The sequence below is a fragment of the Polyodon spathula genome, chromosome 20, assembly GCF_017654505.1.
Source record: "Polyodon spathula isolate WHYD16114869_AA chromosome 20, ASM1765450v1, whole genome shotgun sequence".
Lineage (NCBI taxonomy): Eukaryota > Metazoa > Chordata > Actinopteri > Acipenseriformes > Polyodontidae > Polyodon > Polyodon spathula.
Window position 1 is genome coordinate 15,069,061 of NC_054553.1, and position 11,761 is coordinate 15,080,821.

Here is an 11,761-nt window from a genome sequence, read left to right on the forward strand (position 1 = left end):
GCCACGGAGCGGCTAGCGCTCTACACAAGTATGGGGATATGTTCAGCTACAATCAAAACAAGGCCCAACCACGGCCCACAGGAGGCTGGTGGGCAAACTCAACAACAGGAACAAGGCAAGCCCGGTCCAGTGGAAAAATAGTGATCCATGAAGTAAGAAGGGGTGAAAACACACACAATTCTTAACAATAACACTTACCGTTGCTAAGATGGACAGACAGAAAGAAGCAGCCTGACGTGCGGAGCGCACAGGTGCTGACAGCCAGAAACAGAATAAAAAGGCTACGATTTTTTAATCTACTGATTCTGGGAAAGCGGCGATGCCAGCTTTCAGCACAAAGTGCAGGGGAACTAGCAGTAGCTTACGCAGCACTTTTTATACGAAGACAGGGCTCAATGCAACACAGATGTCTTACCTTACCAATGTGAGAAGCGAAAGAGGGTGATTCTTCCCCTGCATGATGGTTAAGTACCCTCGGGAGGTAGGATCGAGGACGTCACTGGGGGAAGGGGGCCTATCGGCAGTTTTGACATAGGAGCTCAGTGACACCTACCAATAGGCAGGAGTGTATCCCATAACAATGTTTGGTGGCCATCTTCGAATTGAAAGGGAACTGCCATTCTGTTATGTATATAATCAGATACAGAACACAAATGGAGAGAGTTGTTTATAAAATATAACTACGTTCTCTCATTGTCTTTAACATAAACACTTTTGGAAGAAATATTTTACACTGACAAATGATTTTATAAAGTGCACTTACCTTCCTTTTCTAAATATTGCCCACCAACTTTAAGTATGTTGGTTTAACTATGATGAACCATACAAGTGACTAGCAGTGCAGTCTCAAGACGGTAAGGTTAGACCTCTATGTCTAGCTGAGTGTGGATAAGGAAAGCTTCTGGAGTTGAACTGAGTCTTGTATTTCCCTCACATTCGTGCTGAAAACCGGCTTGTTCTTTCCTGGAATCAACGACTTAAAAGACAGAGTCATTTTTGTCTTTCATTGGCCTCCTCGCTTGCATGGTAGGCCACTCTTTTTTATCTGTCTGTAATATTTGAGCGACTGCCTGTGCAGTCATCTGCGAATGATTGTCTTTTCTTCTTGATGGGACACGTGTCCTCCTTGGGGCTAGGCCTTACCATATCCCCACTGTCGAGTTGACCTTCCGGGCATGCTCCCCTCCATGGGGTTAGGCTTTGCTGTATCCCCGCTGTCTAGTAGACCCTGCTGGCCACACAGGCCCGCCTCCTCTGTGAGTCGGGCCTTAAAAACAGTGTACTCTTTCTCCCTTTACCTACAGTACATGTGTCCTCCTCGGGGCTAGGCCTTGCCGTATCCCTGTTGTCGAGTTGACCCTCCAGCTGTGCTCTGCTCCACGGGGCTAGGCTTTGCTGTATCCTCGCTGACGAGTAGTCCCTGCCGGCCACAGGCCTGCAACCTCAGTGAGTCAGGCCTTGTAAACAATGCTCTATCTCCCATTTTATTTTCTTCTCAGAGTAAACTTGTCTTCCTTGGAGCTAGGCCTTGCCGTAACCCTGCGTCGAGTGACTTTCACAGCCACGCTCTCCTCCACAGGGCTAGGCCCTGCCATATCCCCGCTGTTGAGTAGACCCTGCTGGCTGCACAGGCCCACCACCTCAGTGAGTCGGGCCTTGTAAACAAAATGTATTTCACCGTGTTTATTGTCTGCTTAAACTCGCCCACTGTGGCTTCGACCTGCGCCCCACCTCCCCTGGTACACACTACGCGCTGACCAGGTGTGTGTTGACCACATAGTTAGGGGAAGCGTAGCGGTCTCCCAGGTGCTGTGGTACAGCGGCGCACGCATAGCCCGTGATAAAGGTGCCTAGTATAAGCGACACACGGTGCCCAGAGCCTCAGTGGAAGTGCACAACAACACTACACGATACACAGTGCATTTAGTGCCTTTAGTACTCTGTGTGTGCGGTGCTTGGTTCGCACAGTGCACCTACACACAGTGCTGTGCAGAGCCTAGTGTAACAGGGTATTTGGCACACGGTGCGCAAGGTTAATACCCTTGATGCAACACCAGTGGTTGTACACACCACGTTGACACTTGCAGTGTAAGCAGTGACCCGGTACTAATGTGCAAGACCAGGCCTAAGTCGGGGTCTCATCCCTGCATGGCCTGCAATGCTAGCATCCTGCAGGAGGACAAGCAAACCCTCTGCGTGTTCTGCTTAGGCATGCTACCTGCCACCATGGCCCTCGAGAGGGACAGGACATGTAGTATCTGTGATTCCCTTCAGCCCCGACTGAAAGAGGCCCTTTACGGCCGGATCGCCAGTGACTCGGAGCGCCCCAGATGACCTGTCCCAGGGACCCCTGTTGGGTTTTCCCAATGCACAGGACACCAGCAGTCGCTCCCCATCTCCACAAGCAAGAAGGGTGAAGCACTCCAAGCAGGCAAGAGACATTATGGACCTCAAGGCCCAGATGACCCAGGTCCTGGAGCTCTTGGCTAGACAGGTGCCACAGGCCCCTGTCTAGGTCCCGGAGCCCCAATCGCCATACCCTCCCTCGCCCTCTCTTGGAGTGCAGGAATGGTGAGCAGGGTCGTCTTAGCTGGCACAGGAAGACATGCTGTCCATAGCGGACTTGGGTGATGGGGCTTCTTTTGCCTCAGAGATGCAAGTGGGTGAGACTCTTGCCAAGGAAGAGCCTGGTTCTGAGAGTCTCAGAAGCCAGTACCACTCCGCTGTCCAGCTCCATTTCAGCACTAATGGGACATGCTGCAGCTTTCCTGCAAGTCCCCTGGATGCCAGCGGCTGAACCATGCCAGTCTGTCTTCCGGACGCAGGCACTGGCTCCCTGCCCCAGAGGTTTCCGGCCTTCCCAGATTTTTTGGAGGAGGTATGCTCCTCCTGGGACCACCCGGCCTAGGGACCCAGCCTGCTAAAGCAGGCCACACAGTTTCGAAGGCGCAGATAAGCTTCACCTGGTGGGATTCCCCCCAGTAGTCTCCACCATCGCGGCCCTGGTTAAGGCCCCGCCAGTGGGTGGTCTCATTAAAGACCCGGCGTGCCCGAACCTCCAATGCAGGGTGATGGAGACACATTTAAAGCGATCATGCGCAGCAGAAGCGCAGGCAACTTGCTTGGCTAATACAGGATGTGTGCTTAGTGTGCATTTGGATGGTGTACTGTGCGAGGCCCCTCTCCCTGAGCCTGTGGCCATGGAGCTGCGCCTCCTGTTCAGACCGAGCAGGGCCCCTGAAGGTTGGCGGCCTCAGATCCCCTTTTTGGCACAACAGCTGCAGTACTGGCGCGCTTGCATCTCAGACTCCTGGGTGTTCACCACCAGGTAAAATGGCTATGCACTTCAGTTTCGTTTGGGACCTCCTCCCTTTCGAGGTGTCACAAATACTTTCGTGACAGACCCTCTTCTAGCCTCGGTACTTCAGAAAAGTAGCTGCCTTGCTGTGCAAGTGAGCCATTTGTCTCATAGACCCCTTCTCCCACGGAGAGGGGTGCTACTTCTGGTACCCAAGAAAGACGGTGGCTTTTGCCCCATCTTGGACCCGAAGCTCCTAAACGGGTTCTTGAAAGAAAGGAGGTTCCGAACGCTGATGCACTGTCACATCCTCCAGTGTCCAGCCTGGCGACTTATTCACCACCGTGGACTTAAGGGACACATATTGGTTAGCCCTAGGGCTATTAGAAGCAGTTGTGGAAACGATGCAGAGCGCTAGGACAGACTCCACTATGTCTTTGTATACCTGCAAGTGGAAGTATTTTCAAACTTGGTGTCTGGCTGGGAACCATGACCCCATTACTTGCCCTATGCCTGTCATTTTGCAGTTTCTGCAAGAATTGCTTGATGCTGGAAGATCTTCCACCTTGAAGGTGTATTTAGTGGCTATCTCTGCTTGCCATGCCCCCGTAGATTCTATGTCTCCGGGTGCGCATTTTTTGGCTAGCCATTTCCTTAAAGGCGCACGGCTATTATGCCCTCCTTGGAGGACTGTTCTCCCTGAATGGAGCCTTAATGCTAGAGGCTCTCACAAAGGCCACATTTGAGCCTTAACACTACATAGAGCTGAAGTATCTCTCTATGAAGACAGCCTTCCTCTTGGCTATCACCTCCGCTAAGTGGAGTTGCAGGCACTGTCTGTACACAGCTCCTCCATGCGTATTTCGGAAGATGGCGGCAGGGTGTTTCTACGCACCCTCCCTGCTTTCCTCCCCAAGGTGATCACAGCCTTCCACATTAATCAGTCTGTGGAATCTGAGTCCTTCCTTCCACCTCTGTTTGCTTCAACAGAGGATGAGAGATTGAATTTTCTCTGCCCAGTACAGGTATTGAGATGCATTTGTACTGTGGCTATCTGGGCTACGCTGCATACTTAGTCCAGGTTCTACTGTGTTAATGTGGTAGACCCTGCCTTGCCTTCTGTAGGCACAAGGGTCATTGAGGGTATAAGTTCTCACCGCTAACCTTTGGGTTAGATAGTGTTGTGCATCCCTCATGTGCTACCATTCCTTCTCCCTCATGACGGCTTTGGTATATGTTATTCCCTACCAATGTACATGGTGGTCATCTTCTCTTTTCAGGGAACCAGGGTTACGGTAAGTAACCTAACGTTTCACTAGTTTCATTATGGTTTTCAGTTACATTACTAAGAAATGTGATATCAGCACCACAAAATTCATATGCTTGATAGGTGTCTGCTTCCAGTATTTGGCCACAGAATGGACAAAACATGTATTTTCACAATAGAGAAACCTGCAGAGAACAAAAAAAGAAATAATCTATTTATCTATAGGCTTGCAGCAAACAAAACAATGGGGGAGGGGGGGGGGGGGATCAATACAAGTGACAGTTCTAGCACAAAAAAGTTACTTTTGTTTTTTTCTAACTTTTACATTGGTAGATAAAACACTACCAAGACGATAGTACACACTGAAAAGGCAACCTTTTTATTTTGCAATTGACTTATTTTCAGCATTCAAAAAGCTTCAAACATTTGAAAATCTAGGCTTTTATGGGAATGAATTGCGTGTACCTTAAATCAGCACTCGATTTGTAAAAAATGATAAAGGGGAACGCCAGCTTTTCCATGTATCTCAAATGGCTGTCCCCCATACTCCTTAATCTTCTGCATTATACTGTGTTGCATAGGCGCATTTAGATGCTCGAGCATCCAAAAAGGTACTGATTTGTTATCTAAGTAAGGTAAACGCATTTGGACCAATGGTTTGCACTTGCATCCATTCGTTCATCATCTGTAACTGCTTCATCCTAGCTCAGTAAAATATAGGCAGGCAATGGAGGAAATGTTTGACTGCTTTGACAGTGTAAGTCTACAGGTAAGTACAGCAATACACTTACATAAAAACAATATTAGCAATTCCAAAGGGTTGCAGTAAAACTTTAATAATAACAGCTAGAGTTATTCGTAACACTTGTCTTGGTTGAATGATCACAGAGCAATGATCAAATAAATAAATAAGCTGTAATCCTCTTCGTCTTGGAGATGGCTGAGTTGAATGCTTTTGGTACAGCACCCTCAATCATTTCGAAAAGTTGCCAGCTGTAAGTATGATTACATGTATTACCCAGTGTTTAAAGAGACTCACCTTTTATTTAATATGCCGGAATTGCATATTTGGTTATACTTCATTTAAGCAACACTTAGGCTTGGGCACATTTGACATGCATATGACATTTATTTTGTATTACTAAGCATTTATATTATGAATAAGCACTGAAGAGAGAAAAATATGTCCATTCTACACAAGTAATATGTTCAAAAGGATATCCTATATACTTAATGGACTATGATTGAACTATAAAACGTTAGGTTATTACCATAATCCTGGTTCCCTGAAAGAGAATGACAACCATTACCGAACAAGAAGAGCCTCTCTGACTGTCAATCACTGAGCATTTATAAAAAAGCTGCTCTATTAGGGCCCTGCTGTGAGGGGGAAGTCCCTCCCACCACCTGTTGAAGAGGGATGTCCTCACAGTAGGACATCGCCATTTTCTTTCTCACTTCACTGAGACGGGTCACAGATTGCGTTTGCTTCTTGTACTGAAATTGGCTGGTTTGTTGGGTTTTTACCCGCAAATTTATTAATTCCACGGTAAAATCGCGCTCTTGAGCATTACTAAGAGTGCTCTTGCCTAATTCTCATGTCAGTTTACTGACTAGAGCTGGTTTCGACCCCCTCAACGAGATTGGAGAGCAGCCATTATTCTTTTTTCATTACACGAGGCCTTGTGTAGTTTTATATACCGTGTGAGGAGCTGTTGTAATGCTATAAGGAGACTCCATGGGCTTGCTCCGTCCATTTAGCAGCATTGCATAACTCATCTAAGGAGGCACCATGATGGAAAGCCCATGAAGTTGCCTGGCCTCTGGTAGAATGGGCCGTAATGTCCCCCGGTAATGGAGTCCATCTGTTCATACACCAAGTGTATTGCATCTGTCACCCAGTGCGCTAGATGTTGATTCGATAGGGCCTGACCTCTAGAGCGGGACCCATAGCAGACAAACAGCTGGTTGGAATGCCATCCTATCCAAATAACAGCGCAGAGCCTGAACTGGGCATAGCGTGTGTCGTCTACGGTCCTCCTCTGACTCGTGCTAAAGAGGTCTGAAAGTTTCCAAAACCATTGATTGGTTAATATGGATTGAGGATACCACGTTTGGCAAAAAGTATGGATTTGTTCTTAACGTTACCCGCGAGTCATTTCCCGTGAAAGCCATGCATGTCTCATCAATGGACAGAGTATGAAGCTCACTTACTCATCTGGCACCTTCAGTGAAACTGGGCACAGTTCTGCTGAAGCCATGGCCTCGAATGGGGCACCCATAAGGGCCCGCAGTACCAATTGTAGATCCCACTTGGGGACCATACTTTTCATGGGAGGATGAAGCCCTTGAGCCCCTTTAAGAAATTGCACTGCCAGGAAATGTGCCCCAGGGGACACCGAATCAATATCACCACACTGATATTGCTGCCTGGTATACCTTCAAAGTGGACGCTGATTTTCCTGCATCAAACAAGTGTTGTAAGAAGGGTAATATTATCTTAATAGGGCAAGTCACCAGTCTTGAGTACTGGAGTACTGGGCCCTAGTGCTCGGCGCCCTAGCAGACTGTAATGTTTCTATGACTGCATCTGGCAAACCTCTTCTGAATAGACAGCTCCATTCAACAGCCAGACCCAGAATTGGAGCTGGGTTCGGGTGCCATAATAGCCCCTCCGCTTGGCTCAGGAGGTACTTGCACAGTGGGAGCTGCCACAGCTGATATAGAGAGCAAACCAGGGGCATCTCGTCCATCTGGATGCAACCAGCAAAACCTATGCTCTCTCCACCCTGATCCTCTCTAGTGTAAGAGGTAATAATGGTAGCGGAGGGAATGCATACAATAGCCCCTGTGGCCAGGGGTGAGCTAGGACTTCTACTCACAGGGGGCCCCCTCCATGGAGAACCATATGGGGCAATGAGTGGACTCGGCTATGGCAGAGACCAACACATGTTTGTGCACTAACTGCTGGCGAAAATGAGATAACGCCAGGTTCACTGCTTACAGCTCTTGGGCATTTATGTGCGCTTGCTGCCAATGTCCCTTCCACTGACCTCTTATTCCTCTCCCATTCCAGACCGCTCCCCAGCCCAGGCTGGAGGCATCTGTAGTGACCACTTGCCTTCTGTGAGGGGATCCGAGGGGAGATCCAAGGCACAGATTGCCAGGATGGAGCCACCACTACAGTGTCTTTCGGCATTGTCTGGATACTCGCACCAGCCGGTACCGATCTCGGACCAGGTGCACCTTGAGCGTATTTACCCAGGCTTTAAGCGGACGCATTCTCAGCAGCCCTAGTGGGAGGATTCTCGAGGTGGCTGCCATCAGCCCCAACAATCTTTGATATACTTTGATCTGTAGGAGAGCGTCCTCTCTGAATAGGGAGAGTGTGGCCTCCAACGACTGAATCCTGTCTTCCGACAGTGAGGCAAGCATGCTCACAGAGTTCAGTTTGATCCCCAGGAACACTGTGGACTGAGATTGTATGAAGTTGCTCTTCTGTTGATGTATTGAGAGTCTTAACTTCATCACATGATCTATGTCCTGTTTTGTGTTAGCCTCTGCGCATCCTTTTGATTGCACGCAAACTAGCCAATCATCCAGATAGTTCAAGATCCGAATACCCCGCAGCCTGAGTGGAGCCAGTGCTGCATCCATGAAAAAGTGCAGGGCACCAGCGAGAGGCCAAATGGCAGCACACAGAATTCGTATGTGTTGCCTTGAATGGCGAAGCGCAGCTATTTTCTGTGCGCGGGACTGATCGGGATGTAAAAGTAGGCGTTTTGCAGGTCGATCAATGTGAACAAGTTACCCGGTTGGACTGACTGGAGGACACGCTGTGCTGCAACATGTTGAACTTCCTCTGCTTGAGGGACAAGTTGAGGATCCTGAGGTCAATGATTGGTCTGAAACCGCTATACCTTTTGGGCACCAGGAAGTACCTAGAGTAAAAGCCCCTGAGGGCATCGCTTGGACTTACCAAGCGTACAGCATTCTTCCTTTGAAGATTGGCGATCTCCTGTTGAAGGAGTGTTGGAGGAGCGCACCAGTTCCAGGAAGTCCTGGCATAAAGGGAGGGCATGCTGTGGGTGCCCTTTCTGCTGGATTAAGTGGTTCCCCTTTCCCTCCTGTTCTGCCGTGGCTGCAGCTGCATGCTGCATTAGTGCGGAACTCTCCCCTCTGCGACACGTGTGGTAAGGAGCCCCCCACCGTGGCCTGCCTGATGGAGGTGGCTGGGTCCAAGATGTCTGATTTGTAAGCCATGAAGGACAGCTTGCCCTGGGCTAGGGGGTTTAGGCAGAGGAGATGGGGAGCGAGACTGTGGGGGCTGGGGCTGCCTGTTGGTAGGGGTCAGTCTGCCCTGTGATTTTAATAGGATCTCTAGCATGTTCTGTTGAGCCCTTACAGTCTCCGCCAGCTCCACAAAGCGCCACTCGGCCGTGCTTGGGTGCCTCCCAGGCAACTGTGACGGGGATCGTCTGCGCCTGCGCGGCGACCACCTGTCCCCTGGTGAGCGTCTCCTCGAGCGGTACCGTCTCGGCGGTGTCCATCTCGCCTCCTGTGAGAGGTGTTTGCACCTCTGTACTGGTGGTGGGGAAGGGGAGGGTTACCCAGTTGTGCATGAGAGTTCCCTGGTCACTGTAGCGGATGGGGGGGGGGGGGGTTCCTAGAGGGCTTCTGCGGAGGGCCTTGGACCACTGACCTCATTCTCCCTTGGCTCTGGGAGAGAGATTCTGCTGGGGATAGGGCTGCTCTCCGGCACTTAGTTCTTCTCAAGAACTTCCTACATGGAAAGAAGTCTAGGTCACCTGCCAGTGCTTTGACCACATGGTCTGGCCCTAAGCATCTGGTGCAGGACCGGTGCTCATCCTACCTGGGCAGCTTCGCCGCGCTCTGGTCACACTGGTGGAAACAAGCCGAGGACCCAGTCTACTGTACCGACATGGCTTGCAGGTGAAATTGCTATGCTCGGTTCCGATAGTAGCTTGGTCGGTGCTGGGCTGTAGATGCTTTAAAGTGATTCACCATTGCCAAATTAGTTGGTGCCGGGATCTGCATCGAGGAGAGCGCTGTCGGTGCAGAGTCAGTGCTGATGTGTAGTGCGTTTGGTGCTGGGCTGTAGACAGCCCCGAAGCTATTCACTGGTGCCGAATCAGTCGGTGCCGGGATCGGTGTGGAGAAGAGCGTGGTCGGTGCCGAAGTGTAGCCACGTCGTTGCCGGGCTGTAGGTGGCGCCAAAGATATTTATACCAGTGCCGAGTCAATCAGGGCCAGGTAGATGCTGTTTATCTCAACCTTGCAGTCGGCGGATAAAATTGCGGTCGATGCTGAGGTATGCAGCTGATTCAGTCGGCGTGGTTGCCAAGGGCAAGCGCAGCCGCGCTAGGAAAGCCAGAGGCTTGAGAGGGGCACTAGGCCTAAGCTGTTTTTTTTTTTTTTTTTTTTTTTTTTACCTGGTCGCTGTGTCCGATTAAATCGGCGTAGAGGACAACGGCGCGAGCCCGCGGGGTCTCCTTACAGCTCCAGAACAGCTCTCACATGGTATATCAACTACGTGAGGCCTTGTGTAGTGAAAACAGACTAATTGCCGGCACTAATCTCATAAGGGGTCGAAACCAGCTCTAGTCAGTAAACTGACGTGAGAATTAGGCGAGAGCACTCTTAGTAATGAATGAAAGCGTGATTTTACCATGGAATTTAATAAATTTGTGGGAAAACCCAACAAACCTGCCAATTTCAGTACAAGAAAGCAAACGCAATCTGTGACCTGTCTCACTGAAGGGAGAGAGAAAATGGCGATGTGCTACTGTGAGAACGTCCCCCTTCAGCAGGAGGGAGGGACTTCTCCCTCACAGCAGGGCCCTGATAGGACAGCTTATATATATATATATATATATATATATATATATATATATATATATATATATATATATATATATATATATGCTCAGTGATTGACGGTCAGAGAGGCTCTTTCCCATTCGGTAATGGTTGTCATTCAAATTGAAAGGGATCACACTTGAAACTACCTTACAGTTGCGAAGAAATAAACCGACAAAAAAACATACAAAAAAAACCCAACGTTTTCTATTTCACCATTTAAAGGACGCTGTAATATTTACATTATATCTATTATCGGGAAAACATTTTCATGAATAACAGACACTGATACATTTATAATTTAGTTTGATATTAGAAGCGAACTTACCTTATTGAAATTGCAAACCAAGCTTTAGTTAGAAATACCACGTTTATTTTGAAATACAACATTTCTGTCACAAAATACAACTTCTGTGACACGTTTTCTAAACGACATGCAGCGCCAGCTTTTTCTGGTTGCCTGTTGCCCTTTTTAAGATGTCACAGCCCCCTGTCACTCCTGGCGGCAGCTACGTCTTGTCATAGATTCGCTACCCCTTTGCACTTCTCTGCTTCCGTAATCTCCCTTTTGAACTGTCCTCTTTTGGTGGCTGTAGGAAGAAGTTGCCCGTAGCCGTGGGTCCAGCGTCAGTTTTGCCAATCCAGCGAGCTCTCGTCCCCCCCTTGCGCCTTAGCACTTCCCTCCCTTCACTGACCTCACTGAAATTTGAATGCCACAGCGAGCGGGAAACCCCAGAGAGAGCAGCAGCATTCCCCACACAAAAGGTATGATAATGAAAAAATTATAATAATGATAATTATCAGAAAATAGACAAACATTGGAGTGACTGGATATAATAAAACATCTCTTTGTACAGTATTTTCAGTTTTACTTATTTTGGTTGTCCCCCACAAACAGCTGAAAAACCAAGGTTTGCTAGCTAATGTCATTAGCCAACGTTAGCCAACTTAGCTATTAACCATTACTAGGTAAGTGAGCAAATTTATCTTGTCTGGCTAGTTTCAATTTAAATATCTATTCTTGTTTTACTGTAATTATTATTAGGCTATCCTATTTATCTAGTGTTGTGTCAGTTATAATCAAATCTGAACTCAGTTTTGACATCTGATCTGGTGTCAGTTTGTAATTAACCCTGTATTGCTTTGTAATTAACTCTGAGCCCAGACCAGTTTGCATGTCTGACGTGGTGTCAGTTTATAATCAAATCTGAACTCAGACCAGTTTTTACATTGGGTATGTTTATAATGAAATCTGAATCTAGACCAGTTTTGACATCTGAGCTGGTGTCAGTTTAAAATCAAATTTGAGCTCAGAC